This window comes from Megalops cyprinoides, chromosome 2, assembly GCF_013368585.1.
Source record: "Megalops cyprinoides isolate fMegCyp1 chromosome 2, fMegCyp1.pri, whole genome shotgun sequence".
Lineage (NCBI taxonomy): Eukaryota > Metazoa > Chordata > Actinopteri > Elopiformes > Megalopidae > Megalops > Megalops cyprinoides.
Window position 1 is genome coordinate 20,385,100 of NC_050584.1, and position 21,469 is coordinate 20,406,568.

At 42.0% G+C, this 21,469-nt stretch overlaps 1 protein-coding gene across 2 annotated transcripts in view; it reads right to left on the reverse strand.

Annotated features, from left to right (window-relative positions):
- LOC118773058 (myosin VIIA and Rab interacting protein) overlaps positions 1-21,469 on the reverse strand; it is a 118,203-nt gene that overhangs the window by 33,260 nt on the left and 63,474 nt on the right. The gene's annotated exons all lie outside the window — the stretch shown is intronic.

Below are 21,469 nucleotides of genomic sequence, written 5' to 3' on the forward strand. Positions count from 1 at the left end.
ACATATATATATATTAACATACTATGCATATATATATATATATATATATATATATATATGCATAGTATTTATTGAATATATTGTCATATTATACAAAAATGTTTGTGCGGTCATAAAAGCCTCTGGCTGTTACAAATGAGATCATTCAAGCATTTCCTCCGATATGAAATGTGCTCTTTGTGATTTCCATGCTGCCTTAGCCCATTTCTTCCCCACTGCACTGAATATTATTGTTACAAACACAGTAAATCACCGTGATGAAGGTGTCAGTCCCATCCTACCTGTCTCACAGGCATTAATGCCACAGCTTATTGCTGCTGCTTCTGCTGCTGGTGTCTCCTTAATAAACCTGGGTCTTGCTGTGCTGTTTGGAAAAACGGTGGTGTCCACATGTAGGAAGGCTTTGCAGGACCTGTTCTGCCCTGCTTTGTATCTAGGTGATGAATCACATATAGGCTCCCAGTCTATTCTCCGTTGCTTGTACGAGGATTCTAATAGCATTTCTCCTAAAAAGAGCCATGACTCCTATAATAGTGGTCGCTAATGGAGAACAGAGATACCATGAGACTATCCTGGGGCTACTGTCTCTCTTGTGTTTTCAGACTGAACAGCCTGATTAGGTTAGGTTAGTGATAGAGTCTTGACCATGTCCCTGGGCAGGCTTCCATGTGGACTCATAAATGTAACACTGCATACTGCCCTGCTGTAATCCTGAATTCACATGGATTTTTATGCATTTGTGATCTACAGTATGTTGGTACAATTACAGGAGGAAAACATATGAATGTTTTAGCTGCTGTTTCCGTGATCTTCCTCACTCAGTGCCCTGGGCATTCAAATGGAAGAGGCAGCTGGGAGAGCCCAGAGCAGGGAACTAGTGAAGAGGAAGTGCCCCTTACATCCTTACCCCCCCTTCCCAGAACAGCTTGTGCTACACACCCAGGTCTTCACGCAGCTGTTTCAGAAAAAGGCAATGCTCACATAAGGCAACGCAGTACATCCAGAACAAAAGAGTACAAAAAGATCTCAAAAGCAATCGTCGCCTCAGGTTTTTATTATTTAAATTATAGCTGAGTACATTATTATTGCTTTAATATAGCTTGGTATGCTTTTATACACATGGTACATATAGACAGAGAGTAGAAAAAATGGAAATGCCAAATTAAAAATTGTTTGTATTTTGAACTAAATCGCAAATTAAAAAGGAGTCTACACGTTTCATCTTAATGTCAATACTGAATGCTTTTCTTCTTGAGGAATGGTCTAATATCTCACTCTGTCATAAAAACTTGTATAACAGCATTACAAAAAGGAATGAAGCTGTTCTGAAGGCAAAGACTAGCCCAGCTCTGTATTAGTCAATAAATATTCTTATATTGTTCAGTGTTTCCATTATTCTGTCCACCACTTGTTTGTGTATATATGTATAAATAAAGAATTAAGCATGCAAAGCTGTCCGCTTTTTACCTTCAGAATCAAAAGTCTATCTATCTCTCCATCTGGAGGAAGGCACCAACAACAAGGAGTGAATAGACGTATGGTTGAGAGGAGTGTAATTATGGCTGAGAGGAAGATTGTGACCCTCCTGCCGAGGGCTGTGACACAGTGACCTCACCCTACGCATGTGCAGCATGGCTCCGCAGCGCCTGCCGAGGGCCCAGGGGGCCAGAGCTTGTTTCAGAAGCTCATACCGTGCCACACTCCCCCCCCCCCCCCCCACCACCACTTCAGACGTGGCTGATCCGTGATGCGCATCACGCAGCTTATAAATCAAGAGATGCAAGAAGGTATGGAATGCTAAAGAGCTGCCATTTTGGACAGGTGTGGTTCTCCTCCTATCATTGTAGCCCTCTTAATGAAGGCCTCAGGCTACTCTTTCCTGGTGTAGTGCACTCTGCTGCTAATGAAGCATCTTCACCTGCCGAAGTTGAAGGGGTGTAAACAAATCAATGCAAATTCTTAATGTGCACGGCATCTCAAAACAGGCCAGGCATCTAGGGGTCGGCCTCTGTTGCCTCCCGGCCATCTCCGTGACACGGGTAGTGACACAAAACCAACCTCTTGCTCAATCCGTCAGGAAAGGTGAAGAGCAAGGAGATAGGCCACACTAGTCAGTGTGGCTTTTTAATTCATTCATGTCTTCTTTCGCAAATGCCGTGCTCTATAATTAAAACTTCATTCAAACAGGTTTTTTTTCACACTGCATATCACCACAACTAATATCTGATGCCTGTGTAAGTGTTACCAGTCAAGGAAGCCTGCTGTGTAACTTCCTGAATATGGCTTTGAAAATCACTGCTACACGGCCTGACCTAATCCAAGACAACACCACACATTCTGGACAAGATGATTGGCCATTAAAATGTGACCAAGCCCCAGTGCACACAGAAAATTCCTACAGAAGGTCCATGGTAAATGGTAAATGTGTAAAGTTTCTGACATTCATGTTGCAAAATAAACACAACCCATTAAACCAGCACAAGTTCAGAGAAAGTATGATTCATCATCAGGGGATTAATAACACAAACATGAAAGAAACGGGGGGAAAGTGCTGACAAACGGTCAGGATCTGGTGAAGCACAGATGTGTGCTCTGATATTCCATCAAACGGCAGCCCAGAGCCTGCTCAGCACCCTCCTCTCAGCACAGAGGGTCACCTTCACATGGAACACTGGGTGCCCAGCCAATCGCAGAGGGGCAGAGAATCCCAAAGCAGGGAACAGGGAGGCTGGCAAAAAGACATGGAGGGATGTGTGAGAGGAATATACTGGAACAATTCTGGACCAAATGACAAAAGTGGAACTATGTTATAACACAGCCAATTAGGGTCCAAAAGGGCTGATTTATTTCCACGGCCTGGCAACAAAGTCATAAAACATCAAAGTCACAGAGGCACTTTTTTGGTGCATAAATTTTGTCCTGACCATTTCATGAAAACTCTACTAATCAAAACTATTGATTTCCAGATCTCACTGCAAAAGGTCAGAACCACACAGGCTCCTGATAGGGTTTGTAGTTTCTCTCTCATTCTCTCAGTCCCTAATTTAGCCAGTGGCGCCTGGATTTTAATGGAAATTCACACGTGTGTTCTCCCCGCCATCCCCCGGTTTCTGATTGATTTAAGTTAAAAGGTACACAGTCACGGCCATATTGGCTCCTGATAAATTACTCAATTACAGCTTGCTTACTACTTGCGCAATTACAAATCTCCTTCTGCTAACATCCATGCCCGTCCATTATGCGCTTCTGCTATACTTGCAGCACAACAGATTATTATAGAAGCTGTCTAGCGCCTCAAGGCCGGTAAATATATATCTGCCCTGCTGACATCTTCCATTTCTCTGTACTACATTCATTGGATATTTATTTATCTTATGTTATTATTTGTCGAGATACCTGTGACCCACAAACCCTAGATGGATGAAGATTTGGCAGCCAATGCAGGCAGTGAATTGGGAGCTACTGTTTATTTAATGGAGTCCACAAAAACAAATTTGGTACAGTGAGAGCCCTGAAGGTTCGGATGATGCACACTTGTGAAAAATGGATCATGTATCAAAACAAAATGCGTAGAAATGCAATTCACAAATACAAAAATGTCAAAATGGAGAAAATAAGTAAACACCCTGACACGAATTCTACTGGGAAAAGAAAGCTGCTCATGTTTTAGTTGACTGCCATTAATCACAAGTACAGCTGGACAAAACCAGTCAGATCTGCCCAAGCACACAGTGAAACACTCTTTCATTGTTACAGTTTCTAACATACTGAAGTCAGATTCTCATACCATCTCACTTACGGTGTGAAATGACGATAAAAAAATACAATATAAAAAAAAATACAATATAACTTTGCTTTTTTGACACTGCACATGAATATACCCAAGCATAGTTGGTATGTGCATTATCAAAGGGAGTGCCTGTGTGAAGGTTAAAGGTCGAGTTCATCCTCCATGTAAACCTACACAAACACAGCGGCTATTTAAATGGCTGCCAGAAAACACAACTTAAGTCAGTTGAAGTCCAACTTCTGTCACATCGTTTTGTCCCATTTCAAAAAGTCTTTGTGAGGGTGGGGTGAAGTCACATCATCACTAGTGGTTTTTTTTTCTTTCACAGTCCCAGCTCCTACCGTGTACTTTGCAGACAGGTGGGTACCCAAACACCCAAGGAGGACCGCCTCATATTGAACATTTCTATGACTTGCGTTATTTTTCAATTACTTTTTAGTTTGTACTTTTTTGCACTATTTTAGAAGCCATGTTCACAGTATATTCTGTGCTGAGCGGTCTGCGTGGAGTGATCCTCAATGAGGAGTCAGAATGGTAAAGCCATCTTTCATCTTTGATGGGAGCTCCTTCATGTATACTCTGGCCATGCTCTGCGGGGAGCCAGCCGTTTCAATTCCTCTTTTGAAGGCAGCCTCACTTGACACGCCTGCCTGCCCAGAAGAGCTTTCTAATACAGTTCAAATGGGAATATTTAGGGGGAGAGGCGTGAAGAACAGTCACATCGGCGGCCTGGCAAAACATCATTCTTTCCTTAACAATTTACTGCTTTTGAAACACTTCAGACAGAAATGCGCCTTTATCCTCTTTTTTCTGCACTAAGTAACTCTAGTATTTTCTTAAGGAAACTGAAGAAGAAGAGTTCCATCGCAGGGATGGCATGACATTGAGAAGCTGAGTTTAGTCTTCAAAGCGCTCTTTGAGATTCTGATAGGGACGTTTACATGCCGCTTCCTTCCTGCCATACTAAGTAAGAATGCATCCTAGACGTCACTTGTCTAAATTCATGGCCTGAATGATATGGTGACCTGCTGATGCGTCTCTGCTTCTTATCAGCCGTAGAGACATGCTGTTCATTAAATGTGTTCTGTTGAGGGCCACTACGTTAGCCCCCTGCAGCATTTCGTCTAACTGTGTAACACAAGGGAAGAAAACCTGCTGTGGAAAATTACTCCGTGTTGTCATTGTGCTTCGAATAACACAGATTTTGTGGAAAATAACTGGGGGTTATCTCGTAAACGCAACACTTGCCACCCCATGCCGCCGCATCTGTATTATTTATGTCAGTACAATCTATCCGTCTGACTCCGCAGCATCTCATCTCCACGTAAGTGAATGATGTTTTAATACCTCTGTGATGTGCAGTTCAGTGGATGACAACAGACATCAGGCATGGAGTAATAAAACTGCATTTTCTCCGAGATCTTCTGTCTCCCGGCTTGACTGAAGTGATTACTTGAACGTGCTACATGATTCACACGACACAATCAGGTTAGAACTGCAACATCTGGGAAAATATTGTGACGGAGACTGTCAAAAAAAACTGTCAAAAGCTTGTGATACAGAAAAAACTAAATATATTGAAAGAAATAATCAAGAGTACACGGTTTAAAGGATCCACACAGCAATTCTGAACTAGCGCAATATATCTACCATCATGTACCTGGAGGTAACAGAGGTTTCTGGAACTGCATTACAAAATATGCACAGCAATACAAATTCATGCACATTGTGAGGCTTTAGTAAAGGGGTACAGTGGTACACAGAACAGAGAACATAGCTTAAAACAACATACATTAATTTATAAACCAATTTATGCATTACCTTTAAGATTCCACCTTTGCAATTAGCAATTCTAAATCTAATATCATTCTATCATTTAAGAATTACCTAGGGACTGACTGAAGATTATGTTAACAGGGTTAGCTTCTTAATCACATCAGCACCACAGATCATAGCAAGCTGAGCCCTAGAAAAGTAAATCTTCAAGTCCTGGTAACATGTTATACCTAAGGTAGTTGCATTTATAGTAAGTGGGGGGGGGGGGGGGGGGGGGTGTCACTCCTGAACTGTTTCATCGAAGCTTGTTGATAAAAATCTGCAGTAATTATAGCCCAGTTTTTTTTTTTTTTTTTTTTTAATCAGACCAGTCCTTCATAATATAATATATTAAATATATATATATATATATATTAAATACATTTACATTTATTCATTTAGCAGACGCTTTTATCCAAAGCGACTTACATAGGTTTCAGTTCTTTACAATGTTATCCATTTATACAGCTGGATATTTACTGAGGCAATTGTGGGTTAAGTACCTTGCCCAAGGGTACAGCAGCAGTGTCCCAGCGGGGATCGAACCGGCCACCTTTCGGTTACGAGTCCTGCTCCTTAACCACTATGCTACACTGCCGCCCTAAATATAAAATCTTATCTGAGAATACTGGAAAACTGGGTATGTGGAACTGATCATTACTACACACAGACAGATCAAAGTGGGACAGAACTGTGCTGTAGTAAACATTTTACGTCATTAGAGATTTCATGTCAGATAAATATTTACACAGCCAGCCAAGTGCTGCCAGAATTCGGTAGGTTTATGTCAGGATATGGTGCTGTGGTTAGGACATAAGGCACTGGATCTAAGAGTTGTGGGTTCTAAAACCAGTTTGATCAGTACAGTCAATGCCATAATGGGAGATGTGTGGTGAGGAGTATGGGGTAAATAATTGCATTGGCAGTAAGCTTGATTTAGTGGGTAATTTTATACCTTTGCAGAAAGCAGATCCATTTGTTTATGCCATTAAAAGCCATGTAATTTCAAACCAAGGTCGGCCATATCTTTTTGTGAGGCCATAATGTGCCATTAGCAACCAAGACCTGGTACCACAAGAGAGCCTGATTGAGCATTGCCCATCTAGATAGAGTTCTGTGATTGGCCAGTTTCAGTTGTTATAAATCACTGCATATAAAGTCCAAAAGCCCTGAAAAAATTCAAAAAGCACCTTGACGGTGAAACTATAGCTGTGTTCTGTTAAAATACCAAGGTAAAATCTGATTATAAGCAGAGCTTGGCCCTACCTTGGTCTTTTAATACAACTTGTATATTGCACAAAAGATGTAAGCAGAAGCAGTGTTGGATATTGCTGATTTTGTTACCAGATCAATGTTATCAAACAAGTGCGTAGTCTTTTGTCAAAGAAGCACAACCGCATGCATTTTTATAATAATCATAACAAACATCAAGAAAATCAATAATTCCATCTGTATAACTGGAGGTCAGAATCTTGGCTCATCTACTGTGCATCAGTATATCTACATAAGTACATCTATAAGTATATATGCATACTGTATCAGGTACTGCATTTAACTGTTACTGTTATAGAAGCTATGCAATGGAATGAATGGAATAGAGTCTAGAGGCTAAATAAATATCATTTAGGTGAAAAACTATTCAAAGATTTTTTTGGCAATTTTGTTATCTCATATTGAATAATTTCAGCTACATAGCTAGCCATAAACAAATTTTGTGGCTCTCAGATAGAATTTAACTAATCTGAAAGTCAGCATTTGGCTAACAGAGCTGTTTTAAATACTGCTGCATTTACAACAATTATGTTGCACTTCAGCATTGCTTTTTGCATAACACTTAATGGGGTATTTAAACATTGATGTAAGCATTGACCGAAGCACTGATGGAAACATTCGCAATTTAGTTATAGTATGGATATTTTGATTGTAGTACTTTCATTCGTATTTTCAGTATGGGCATTACAGCACTGTGATGTATTGGCACTTGTTCAAATGGGGCCTGATGTCTTCTGTATGTGTATATTCATGCTGCCTTATCACACGCACTTACGTGCCTTGCGTTGTAAGCTGCTCCTGATAATAGTGTCTGCCGAGTGAATAAATGTGCATTTAAAATGCAAACTGCGTTGCTAGTAAGTTGTCATTTTGTGAGCTGCTGGTACTGTGGAGATGTGATTGGGAAGTACACAAACTGGCAAGCTAACTACAATGTCTGCTATTGTAATTTGTTGAAGGGTTGATAACACATTCATACTGCTTTATGGTGCTGAAAGGATTTGTAAAAATGGCCTGCTTAAAGCACAGAGCAAAAGACCTCTGCATACAGCACAGTATAATATAAGATATCAACTTCTGTGCTTGCTCTCCATGCTTATCAAACACCCTTTGACTGTGTTCTTTTTTTTTTTCTTCTAGTTTTTCATATTGGTATCAGCCCTGTGTCGGCCTGTAGCTTGGCAGGGTTTTGAATGTGTGGCATTTACAATGACAGCTTGGTCTCTCCCTATGATAAGGGGGTGCTCTGTTGTTTGCAACAATACAAGAGAGGAAAACAAAGCAAATTGACAGCAGACCTTTCAGAGACTTGCAGTGCGATGGGCCCATTTTGTTTGATCTGCCATAATGGCTGTCAGAGCTAACTAGGCTGAGCAGCGTGGAGAACAGCTAGGCTAATTACGAGGTTTATGAAGAGTGGGAAGACACAGAGGCATCTCTGAGAACAAACAAAGCCTGCCTACTTTCTCAGACTAAATGCTCAGGAATAGCCGGAACAAAAAAGGGAGACAACACGCCAACGTATTCTGGGCATGTTAGGTGTTTACACCTAACACATGTGTTAGTCAGCATAGTGAAGGTAAACATACAGTACTAGTCAAAAGTTTGGCAGATGCTTTTGTCCAAAGTAACGTACAAGTGAGGTACAATGCAACACAAGCGAAAAACCATACAGAGTCAACAATATTAGAAGCACTGCATGACAAAGTTCCAAAGGTTGGAAGGTACAAACTAGCAGGTAAAGCTAACGAGTGTGTTAAACCATTACGTTTTTTTTTTAATTTAAATTTTATTTTTATTGTACAGTTTAGTAGGAGATAGTTTTAGTCATGAGAAGTTCTTTTAGGGGGGACACTCCTGGTTAAGGTAATGGGAAAGACATTTTCATCTAAAGACTCATGCCTAAATGCCTGAAATTTGTATGAATGTCTTATGTATGAATATGTATGAATTTAAAAAATATTTTTTGGCTACTTTGAAGAATCTAAAATATAAGATATATAATATATAAAAACATAAGTTTTCATTTTCATTCATTTGGTCACTGCAGGTGAGGTTGAGAGTTGAGAGTTGAGACTGTTGTACCCTTGGCCAAGGTACTTGATTCGAATTGCCTCAGTAAGTATTCAGCTGTATAAAGCAAAAAGAGCACCTTCAAAGCAAATGCAATGTTATGCTGGCATGCGTTCCGCTTGCTGCATCAACGCTGGCAGATGTCCAATCACAACACAGCAAGGATGCAGAAACCACAGAGGTTGGCCCAGGCGCCTTATCGGTAAAACACTGGAGAGCTGTCAGTCAGTGATGATCACTCTAATTACTTAAATATACACTTCAGTAACCAGGACAGAGGCAAGGGGAGCATGCATTGGACAAAGGCTGCGGGAGCGTTGACAACCGACCCAGAGGACCACGACGATGGTATGCTGCTATGCTACATTGATGATGACGCTGGGTGTTCCTCTTTGGAATGTCTGATCATTAGTCAGCCAGCCTCGAACCACACCACCAGTTTGGGAGGTGTGATGATTGTGACAAAGAAAACCGAACCCTACCACAGGCTCACAATGGAATTCAACAGCAGAAACACCAAGCTCCATTGTGGAACCCAACAAAACTTACTATCCTGCCTGCAGATACGTCACACTGAATCTTTGGAAACAGCCAAAGAGAGTTAATGCCAGCTGGGAGACAACAGTGAGCCGCTCCCTATAATATAACCTCGGGCTGATTTCACAGCGTGTGTCACCCATAGAACTCTTTCACATGTTGCCATGGTGTATTTTACATGAGGCAGCATTACCTAATGCAGGCCCGCACAGCACCTCGAACGATTAAGACTGCAATGCTTTATCCTTCCCACCGCTGCCGTACATGTCCCATGATTGACAAGTGTGGCCTCCTGAGAGTCCCTGGGATTCCTCCTCAAGCCCAGTGAGGAGTGAAGGACATGAACAGTGTTGCGCCTTGCACAGGAAATGACTCCCTTGACAGTTAAAAATAAACAGCTACAGATGGCTTTCGGAGTGTTCCCTGGGATTTATCTTTCTGTAGACAGCAGTAGAGAAATGTGATAGTGCATGCAATCAAATATCAATTTATGTGTTTATGCATGAATTTCCTTACTATTACCAAAAAAAAAAAAAAAACAAACATTTTTTTAAATACATTGCAAATGGCAGTACTTGTTACCTTATATAAGTACTGGGAGACTGGGCTGAAAATCTCGGTATTTGTCTCACTGTCTCGGTTTCTCCCACAGACAGCCATCAACCTGAATAACCGTCACCCTCAGATTCAATCCTGAACTGTTCTGAACACATTCAGTAGACTTCAAGTAAGTGACACGCTGTCACCCTGCATGTACTGCACACCCAATGAATCCTGGCGTGGCCCGTGTGTCTTACCACACGTCTACATGCTACTGGAGCTCCGGCTTCATGGATGCTTGAGTTTAACATGCCAGATGGGAGAGAGCAGATGAGGGATGCCAGTCTCCAAGGACAAGCAGTGCCCTAGAACATGTATGGCCAGGGGCACCGATTCCTCGAATGCACTTCATATAGAAAATCTCTCTCGCGCGCGCTCTCTCTCTCCCTCTCTCTCTCTCTGTTTGCAATGTCTTAGGATAACGGGTTAGTTCATTGGTCTGATTCTTTTTCTGGGTGCCACTAACGATAGCTTGTTATGTTTGACTATGGTGCTTTGTTTTGTATGTAGTATGTGGTAAAGTGGGTGTTACAACTGGTTTTACTTTTTTTGTTCTTTTGGTTTATTTATGCATTTTGAAAGCAGTTCAATAAAGAGCTTTTAAAAGTTAAAAAAAAAAAAAAAAACATCTCCCTCTCTCCACCACCACTGAGAACATCACACACAAGCACATTAAAAAGACAGACAACACCACTCCTGACACATGCAGCGCAGAACAGCATTAGCAAACAAATACATTTGTAGATTCAATATAAAACTACAAAGCTAGTCTGTTTAGGCTTTATTTCCACTTTCATTTTACTCTCGTCGGTTCAGTTTCACTTGTTTTTTTTTTTTTTTTTTTTTTTAATTTCACTTCCAAGTACAAATGCATCAGACAGAGGTTAATGTCTGTATGTATCCAAAGATACTTTATGTCTTTTTAAATTACTTTCACACTGTTTTAGCCTTTAAATTAGAATTATGGCCGGAAACAAAATCAGGGTTGAGAAGTTCAATGTTTCTCTACATTTATATAAGTAGACAGAGTTTACTATTCCACTGAAAATCCTTTAATGCATCACCATCACATGCCGTTGCTTTCCAGGGGCGATCACTTTGAAATAATACCACATTGCCAGGAAGTTTATTTTCCACATTAATTAATCCTGGTAGGTTATTGTTATCAGAGAATGTGTTGAATCTATTACAATACTGTTCCCCGAAAACATAGCAAAGCGCATCTGTGATGTAAACACAAGATGTGACAGTATTTTTTTACAACGGGAGAAGTTAAATGTGAATTATTCATGTGTGTGTGTAATTAAATGGGGTAATGCTGGCCAAAGGCGAAGCTACATAAAATTCCTGAAATAGTATCAATTGCAATCATCATTATCAGTGACCTTTCTGAGTCTATATGTAAAGTGATTCATTCTGTTTCAGAATATCTCTACTATGCAAAAAGACCGAGCTAGAAGATTGAGCTGGTATTGAGCTAAAGCAAAAAAATAAATCTTTTTATGCAGGTGACATATTTATAGTCACCCCACAGAGAAATCACTGAAGGGGTTGCTCTTTCCACTCAAGGGTTCCTATGCACTTACGAAGTAGCAATTTCATTGTCATACTTGTAGTGCGACGTGACATATATATATATATATATTTTTTTTTTTTTTACAAATGTTGTCCATTAAATCTGGGTTGGTACATGGAACCGGCCATGACAGAAACTCTAAAGGCTTTAGTAGAAAATGAATGGAATCTTTAGTAATGGCAGGCATCTGTTTTTGAGAGAAATTTGCTGGGCAGTGATGTGCAGTCCTCTGGGAGCTCCTCTTCACCTACGACCTGATGGGTGAGCCAGTCTTCTCCACCTGTCCCACGACAGTTGGAGTAGAATTCTGAATAATAAAAAAAAAAATTCTGAATAAAAAAAAATCAGAATAAAAAACATCTGTGCAATACTGCCGAATGCTGCGCAGATGGTGCAAACAAACACATGATGAAATCTAATGTGACAAGTCACAAATCATGCACAGGAACATATGGATATGGTGTGTGGCCAATAAACCCTTGATATGTCTAAGACTGTGCGTTTAACAAAAGACATGATCACTGACGAACGGATGATTTGTAGTGTGTTCTTTGAGATTTTATTGTAAACTGCACACAAAAAATGACTCCATAAAGGAAAACTAAGGCTGGTAAAAAAAACCTTCTAGATAAGTGGAGTCTGTTGAAACAAAGGCATATGCAAGACTACTGTGCTGACCCACCAGACTATGGCTGACTGATGCATAAACATGTGCAGCTGTGTCAAAGTAATGAACGCTACTTGACTTGTGAAGATTTTGAATTTCAAAAACTTTTCTCTTCAACATCATTAAAAACCAAAACATGGCATGTGCACTGAGTGTAAAACTCCTTTGCCTGGGGGGGGGAGTGGGGCAGGCAATCTTCTCCACACTGGGAACCCCACTGAAGTCTGTGCAATCAGTAGATCTCCCGAGACTGTGCTGCTAACCAAACTGCCAGCGAGAGAACCATGCTGGGTGACGCAGACAGTGGGTTTAGCTAACTGCCTCTGGCCGTCGTCTTGGGGCCCATATTGCCTCCGACCGGCGCCGGGCGGCCCAGATTGCCACGGCACAGAAGCAGGTTAGGACAGCAGATGGCGCTGTGTTGTGTTACAGAGGCACCACTTGAGGAGTGTCGTCTGTGTAAGAGGTCAATGAGCCAGAGATAGAGAGCAGAGCAGGGCCAGGGGATAAAGCCTGCCGACACGCTTCAAGAAGTCCAGCTGATTCAAGCGGTTTAGACAGCCATAATTTCTCTATGTCTGATTGGGGCACAAAGCATGGGGCAAGGCTCTGCCCCCTGCTGGTTCACTCCACCTAATTCTATTGTATTCCACCTGCTACTGCTTGGTGTTGCGGTGATTATCAAACAAAGCAAATGATACAGTCATTCACTTACACATCAGTCTGCCAATACTCATTATGTCCTTAAGTGTAACATTTGACAGAAACTCCAATGCAATATCATGTATGTATGCTGTATTTTGAAGGCATATGGTATCATCCCTCGGTCTCATATCTTGCTCACTTGCTAGAGTGCTCCTTCACACATCTGCTCACTTACTCGCTCACTAAGTCACTCGCTTCCGTGCTAGCTTGATCTACCAATACCACTGAGATTCACAAAATCTAAGATGAATAAAAATTAAAAATAAAGCTGCATGACTCATGAAAAATTACCATAGCTAATATATGCATTTTGTTAGCTCATTTGCATGTTTTCTCTAGATGCTTAGAGGCAAAAAATACTGCCTGACTACTTCATATTTTCTGTATGCTACAAAGTGAGGAGAACCATATAGCTTTCTGTATGCTGCAGAGTGAGGAGAACCATATAGCTTTGTGTATGCTACAGAGTGAGGAGAACCAAATAGCTTAATGTACACTATTTACGGTCAAAAATAATATGTGAAGTACGTCGACAGAGAAGAAAATTGTGTCTACACTTCATTGAAGAATATGCAGAGACAGAAGTCACCCAGAGGATCCACACTCCTTTCAGTTTGAAATTCAAGCAAGCATATGCAATTGAGCTCAACAGCACCTGTAGACAACGGTGGTGCTTCTCCACTGAACTGTTCCGGCAGCATCTTTGATGGAACTCCGCCTGAGACACCCTGGGAGCTGTGATCACCCTGTAGTCGCAGCTTCAGCTTCACAGACCTGCCAATTGATGAGCTCACTGCAGCTGCACAGCCAACAGCAGGACAGCTGTTTAGGTAGGGAAGTAAGGCTTGCCATTTAATTGTACTGATGGCGCAGCCCCTGTACACACATGGCCACCAAACAGGACAAAAATGGCACGCTCCTACCGCTGCACATTTGATGGAATCATTCTGCATCACTACCCTACAATCTTGCATTCTCTTTTTGTCTCTCCCACACACACGCATACATACACATATACACACACACACACACACACACGCACGCACACACTTTCACTAAATCTGTCTCTCAGACACATAAATACACTCTTTCTTGCTTTCTGATTCGCTCTCTCTCACATACACACTGACACACACACAATCTCTCTCATTCTTCTCACGCACAACACACACACACACACACACACACACCCATAAACACAAACACACATCCATCTCTCTCACACACACACAGATACACTCCCACACATCATGTCTCTCTCCGACATGCACACAAGCTGAACCCTCACTTGTCAATTAGATACTCTGGAAATTATGCAAATCCAGAGGCAGGCTAGTAGCTCCATTCTCCCTTTCCTGTGAATCAATACTTAATATGACACTGTGCGCCATGGGACTAAAGGAGAATTTCGCTGCAGGAATCTTGTTCAGTGGATCTGGCTTAGCTTTGACAGCTTAGTGTACACTGCTGTTTTTCAAGAAAAAAAAGGCCTATGCAGATTATTGCTCAAATCATACAACAAAAGGACTGCCCTTTCAAAGGAGGAATGCCAATATGCAAGAGATGGAAAAAACCTAACTCGCTCGCTGTTGCAAAAGCCTTCTTAATGTGATTAGAAAACATGAGCCACCACCACAAAATGAGGCACTATTTCTGGCTTTGGCTCTTTAATGACGTCTCTACAGAGGCTCTGCTTTCCAAAAAAGAGCTACACAGGAACACTGGATGCCCTCCCCTTTCATTAACTGACAAGTTATTTTAAAAAGAATGACATCAACGTTATCACATTGGCTATTCACTAAGGTTTTCCGGAAATCAAATGGAACAAAATTTAAGCACCCCCACCCCCAATAAGATGTCCTGTGGTTTTCTCCCCCCTGTAGGAGTTAAAAGTATGCACGAAAAGAACCACCCACATGATCACTGCGGAATCCCTGTTATGCATTCCAAAAAAAAAAAGACTAGAAAATGCATCAATTAATACCCTCAGAAGTTCCAAGCATCAGGGCCATGGGGATGTGTGCATTAGCATGCTCAGCTGTTTAGTATGCATACTCAGTGCCTCTTTCCAGGAACGGCAGGGGGACTCCCTGATTTGGGGGGTGGTGTCAAGGGCCACAGAGCCCCGCACTCCCCTGCCCGCTGCTCACCTAGGTCGGCTGGCACAACGGAGAGGGTGTGCCAGTCATCCCGCCCCCCCCCCCCCCCCCCCCCAACATCCCCTGGCTCAGAATCCACGCAAACATCTGGCGCTCCGCTGCATTCTGATGAGTGGATCTGCGCAATTATGTAAATGTTTGCGCTGCGAGAATCTCCCTCAGCCCCCTCCCTCCTTCTGTTCCTCTCTACAGCCCCCCCCGCCCTTCTTTCTCTCAGCCTCCACCCCAGCTCTTTTTTTCACTTTTGTTTATTTCTGCCCTCACTTCGTCTCTCTATCTCATCCCCTGTTTCTCTTCCTCACCCCCCCCCCCCTTTCAGAGACAGCTCGCACATCCAGACAGCGCTGCTCTGAGAGTGCACTGCAGAGGTGTGGAGGTATGATTTATTCCAGGGTGGAAGTGCACCGTGGCACCAGATCAGATAAAAACGCCTGCCTCGGGGGCCGGAGAGAGAGTGAGACGAGACTCGGTAAGCGTAGCGCGGGCTCAAGCACAGCCACAAACCACAGGCATCACTCATCTGCCAGGTGTGTGTGTATGTGTGTGCATGTGTGTGCGTGTGTGTGTGCGCGTGTGTGTGCGTGTGTGTGTGCGTGTGTGTGTGCGTGTGTGTGTGCGTGTGTGTGTGTGTGTGTGTGTGTGCGTGTGTGTGTGCGTGTGTGTGTGTGTGTGTGTGTGCGTGTGTGTGTGCGTGTGTGTGTGTGTGTGTGCGCGTGTGTGTGCGTGTGTGTGTGTGTGTGTGTGTGTGTGTGTGCGCGTGTGTGTGTGTGTGTGTGTGTGTGTGTGTGTGTGTGATGGCAATGCCCGATGTGTATATTTCATACATTATATCAAAAATAAATGAATAAATCAGTCTCTACACCTGAAGACAATCCACCCTGAATCAAAATAAAACGTTCAAAAGATTCTGATGAAAAGACAGAGACACTTAGATCAGTTCTGTAGGAGGTAAGAGGATATACTGTACAGAATCTGGAAGCTGAAATTACTCTTCATTGTGTTTTAATTAACATTTGAAAAAGAGTAAAAAGGGAAGGGAGAGACAGATGGCAAATTAATTGTTTTATGTGTGAAACCTGAGACTACATCTGAAAGGTATATATGACAATAACAATTGGCAATTACTGACAATGTTTGTTCTATTAGGCACTGGGGAAATCCCATTTTGTTTGCACACAGTACTGCAGTATTACCATTTCCAATGACAGGACCCGTTCTCACTGCATTTCATTTTCAGGCCAAAATCCTCACGCTCGGGTCATTTCTCAGAGTGGAGGGTGTTTAACTCTGAAAGGGGGCCGTTTAAATGGGGAGACGATTAACGGCTTTATGATCATGGGACGCATGAGCGCGCATGAGACAAGGCGGCACGAGCTGACTCTGACCAGAGAGCACCTCCGCTCAAGTGCAGAGCCGTTGGTACTTCCAGTTTCCAGATTTACAGTGCAATCCGATGGAAACTGGAATGCCTTCAGGAAACACAATGGAGCTCAAGGCTGGCACGGCAGAACGGTGCAAAGCGTCTACATGACTGCCACATAAATGCAAAGGTTATGGATGTAATCATGACATGTGACTACTGCGTGCTGTCACCCACGGGAATGAGGAATGAGGGAGAAGATAAGATGACAGTGGAGCTGCTGAATGATAATAAGCCTAAACCATGACTCATGGAGTGGCTGTAAGCCAAACCGCATTGCATAGACTTGACTACCATACGTTTGGATAAAAGTCTGCTCCACAGGCCTGACTTGGGCGAGCATGGCTCACCTCCAGTGTGGACAGATGGGCTCCGGAGTCAAACAGGTGAAATGGAGGCAGGGTCTAACGCACGAGAAGGCCAGAAAACTAGGGTGGCTTTTCGGCTCCTGTTCTCTTTTCTTCTCCTCTGCTCTCATCATTTTGTCTCCAGAGGGCAACTGCGAAGCACATAGAGGCACGCGACTGTCTCTCGACTGCGAACTGGAGGTTGAAAGGGTTTGTTCTCGAGCAGGGCATATCGTCTCTTCTGAGTGGCACCTGGGAGCATCGCAGTGAAATCTCTCTGCAGCAGACGTGCCTGCACAAGCTAATTGACTTCCTTTTCTTATTTCCAGAATGCTTTTCGATAGGGATGCCAAGACAGCAAGCTGCCGCAGTGGAGAATGACAAAAATGTGCATTCAGAGATAAAGCTAAGGTTTTTTTTTTTTTTTTTTTTAAACTGTCCACTACAATTTTTGCCCACTGATTTAAATGTAACTCATTTTATAATCTCAGATGAGATTGGCCAAGGCATTTTTGCTTGTGCTTCCATACCATATATAGCAAACATTAATCTGTTCCATTCCAGACAATGGCATATACCATGAAAAGCCACTGAAAAACAAACAGAACATGTCTTTAAATAAAACCGTTAAATAAAACAAAAGCAGATAAAATAAATGTTCAATAAAAAGTGTCTTTAAATAAAAATGGATTCAATGCTGTGCCCCTGAATTAGCAGACTCTTTCAACTGCCTAAACATTTTCCTGGGTTAGCTTAGATGTTGAGTCAATATGGTGTCAGATATCCTGAACTAAGCTCTCTCACCTGAGCGCTCTGCAGATCAGATCAATGAGACCCCAAACACAGCTTAACGGGCACTACCTTTCTGACCTCTGAGCACTCAACCTCTCTGCTCAGAGAAATCTGCTCACAAACTGTCCTTTTTTTCACCCTTACTGGCCACTAGTAGTAATTAAGATTGGAAAGATCAGTGGTTTTAATTAATCTTTTGGCATGGGTCCCAGTGGTATTGAAAGTGGAGGCACATAATTCAGATGCCTGCTCCTATTCCTCTGCAGCATACATTTGAAAATGAGTGAAAAAACGATTTATGAAATTCATATCTGCATTCGTGTTACAGAACCATGAAAGGGATGCACAAAATTGCTAGAATAAAATAAAACAAATTATTTCAAAATGTATTTAATTAAATACTTGAACACACATACATGATCATCAAAAAAAGGACTTTATATTATTGCCATAGTTCTAACAGACGTTTAACACACAACAGTATAGTACAGGGGCCACAACAGGATATTGTAATGACAAAATATAATACTCCCCTCAAAATTCAAATCCTCTATTTTCTAATCATTTGAACCCTCACTTTCATAATTTGAAGCCTCAACCTCAAAATACTGTTTGAACCTCTCAATTTATACACATAAACCCCCACTGTACAAACTGGAGGTTAAAGTTTACTTTCTCCTCGGGACCCCACAGAACAGAATGGAGGAGAACATGCTGAAGAGATGTAAACTGGCCAACGTTCTCTGCTGACCCTCTCAAATGAGACCCAAGGACTCCATTCAGACAGGGCCTCGAAATTAAGCTCATTAAACACCATTCTGTCTCGCCTCTCTTCATTATAGCACTCTATCCTCCAGAACTGTAAACAAGAAATATATCAATTATGCAAACCAGACGAGCCATGTCTAATATATTCAACATGCAATAATGCCAATAAATGAGAAAAACAAATCACGGAAACAACCACGTTGATATTAATATGGATGGACAGGGTGGTGTAATATCTTTGCTTATTGGGAATGTGTTCTGAGATAGCTCATCAGATTCCAGATGCAAGGGAAAAAAAAAAAAAAAAAAAACACTGCAGGCTTTACCGCTTCATTAAAGCAATTCATTGACCATTAGCTATCTGCTGAAAATACATCTGCAATAACAAAATATTTGCCTTTTTTCATTTTGGTACTTGTGTTCATAACATCTTAAATGATGTGACCTGCATGAGTTTCAATTTTAGAGACATAGCTCTGAATGATAATGAGTGCGCAATAACAAAAAAAAAACAAACACAAAGCTAAAAATGTAAGCTGCTGACCAAGCATGGCTGTGTTATGGAGTCTGTAAAGGTATGCCAAGCAACCAGCCGCTTGTACGCAATCTAAATTCCATTACAGGTTGTGTGTTGAATCAAAACCAACCAACTAGCATCCCACGCCCTGGTTATATATTACCAGTGGTTTTTATTTCGATTAAAGAAAGGGTTCTGATGGAAAAAGATACCATTAAACATTGTGTTATACACTTAGGGGTGGCTGGGTGGGTGTATACGTGCCTGCAAATATATATGGGGTTGTCTCTGTGTGCGTGTGTGTACACTATTCCCAGGGGTGTTCGCAAGATTTGTGAGATACACTAAAAATATCCTTATTGAGGTGAGTTCTTTTTATAATATTTTGAAGAGGGGCTTCTACACATTCCATAAACAGCTCACAGTGAACTAGGAGATAATCCGCCACATCTAGATAAAAATAATGATAAATAATTAAATAAATAATAAAAATTCTCATGCTGTCAGGCTTTATTAGTGAAAACAGTCACATTCCACTGCAGAGGTTTGGGTGAAAACACATATGCATCCCCCTCGGTGTGTGCTCGGTGTGTGCCGCTACACACAAGTGCATTAGTGATGTATGCAGAGGAGGACAAGGGTTTTGTGGCAATTGCCTGCAATCGCTGCCTAATTTCACAGATGGGTGTGCGTGGAGCTGACGCGGCGTCTGCGTGTTTGGCCAGAAGAAGGACGGGAAAAAAAGGAGTGTGCATTCATCATGTGACGTGCACTTTCTCTTTTGCGTGCGGCTTTCTCCAGGCTGCCACCCTGTGGACCTGGGACATGGTGAAAGCTGGGCCAAACCTTCCCATTGCGTTTTGGGTGGTGGTGGTGGGGGGGGGAGTTCCCACTTGAGCCACAGAGGGGCCGTAGCTGTGGCGGAGTGAACACTCACGGCTGTGACGTCTAAACCACGGTGGTGGCAGGTGCGTTGACCTCAAGGCCATTCTTGCCATACAAGCTCGCATGATGTATGGGTACAGCAACACTGTGTTACAGTAAAGTCACCCCTTCTCACTCATGTGATGGCAGTAACATTGGGTTTTCCTCTCATGTATGATCTGCTTTTTAAATTCAGTGTCAGAGAAATGGGCTTGTGCCCAAAGGGTTGCTGGTTCAAATCCCACACCCATTGAGATAGGTTCATAACCTGAGCTGCAAAAGCCAGGGAGGATACCTGCAAAGCAGATGAATAATGTATATGAGCAATACGTCACCATGACCCTACATGAGAGATTCAGTAACACAGCACAGCAAGCACAACATAAATTAAATAATATGCACAATGCACTATGGTTTGTAGTGCAATGCACAATAACAAACTCCTCTCTGAAATGACCTTTCACTGTAGATGTTATCTCCATATCCTCCACATACCCGAGTGGCCTTAACCCTCTTACCTCTGTCAGAGTACCTGTGGATTGCCAATCAATGTCTGCTCACTGATCCTGCAGTACAGGCACGATGTCATCTGACCTTTGCATAATCGCACAGCCTCATCAAAAATCAGGAAATGACTCTTCTAGCGTGCTAGTAGATTGGTTCTTGAACGGTGCTTTGTTACTTGTTCGTATCACTAGTCCAGCAAATATGGCTGAGAAGCATGTACCTGTACTGATAAAGTCTTGAATAAAAAGGCAATCGCAGAAGATGCCCTCCAGTACCTCCTGCATATACCCTGAAGTTGACCTCAGGTGAGCTACGTTATGCGCATAGTATATGTTCCCAGAAAGAACGCAAATTCATATTATTTGTTTCGTTTGGAACATACTGAATGGAGTAAGGCTTTCCTGAAATTAAGACAGACAACAGTGCTTGTTTAAGCATATATGACATGTGACATATGACATATATGACAGATTTGACAGATAATTTTACAGCTGATATTTAATGTTAATTAATATCTCCTCATATTACATTTATGTTTAAATATGTCCATTGTTCTCTAGTAGATGACTTACCTATATTCAACCCCCTAGCCTAGTATCCCCATTTTGTCTGCACAGTGATGAAATATTTACAGGCTTCAGCCATGATGCTATATTTGTGACAATTTCGTTTATGAAAAATAATTCAGTATGAAATTAAAGGTGTGTCTGGAGAAGACTGAAATTCAAGCACCTTTTTCAATTTTATCTACTCCACAGGCAAACTAAAGCATCTCACGTAAAAGGGGTTTACTTCAGGCGGGGTTCAAAGCGTTCTCGTTCATCAGTAATGTTTGGTGCTTAACTCTCCTGGGCTTCAGGCAATATCAGGATGAGTTCTGAGGAGAGCATCTCAAACCAGATCAATACCCCGTGCCTCTCACAGACCAAGAGAACATGGTGCAGGTCTAACTCAATACCGGGCAGCAAAATCAATGGTGGGAAGAGGAAAGAGCTACAGA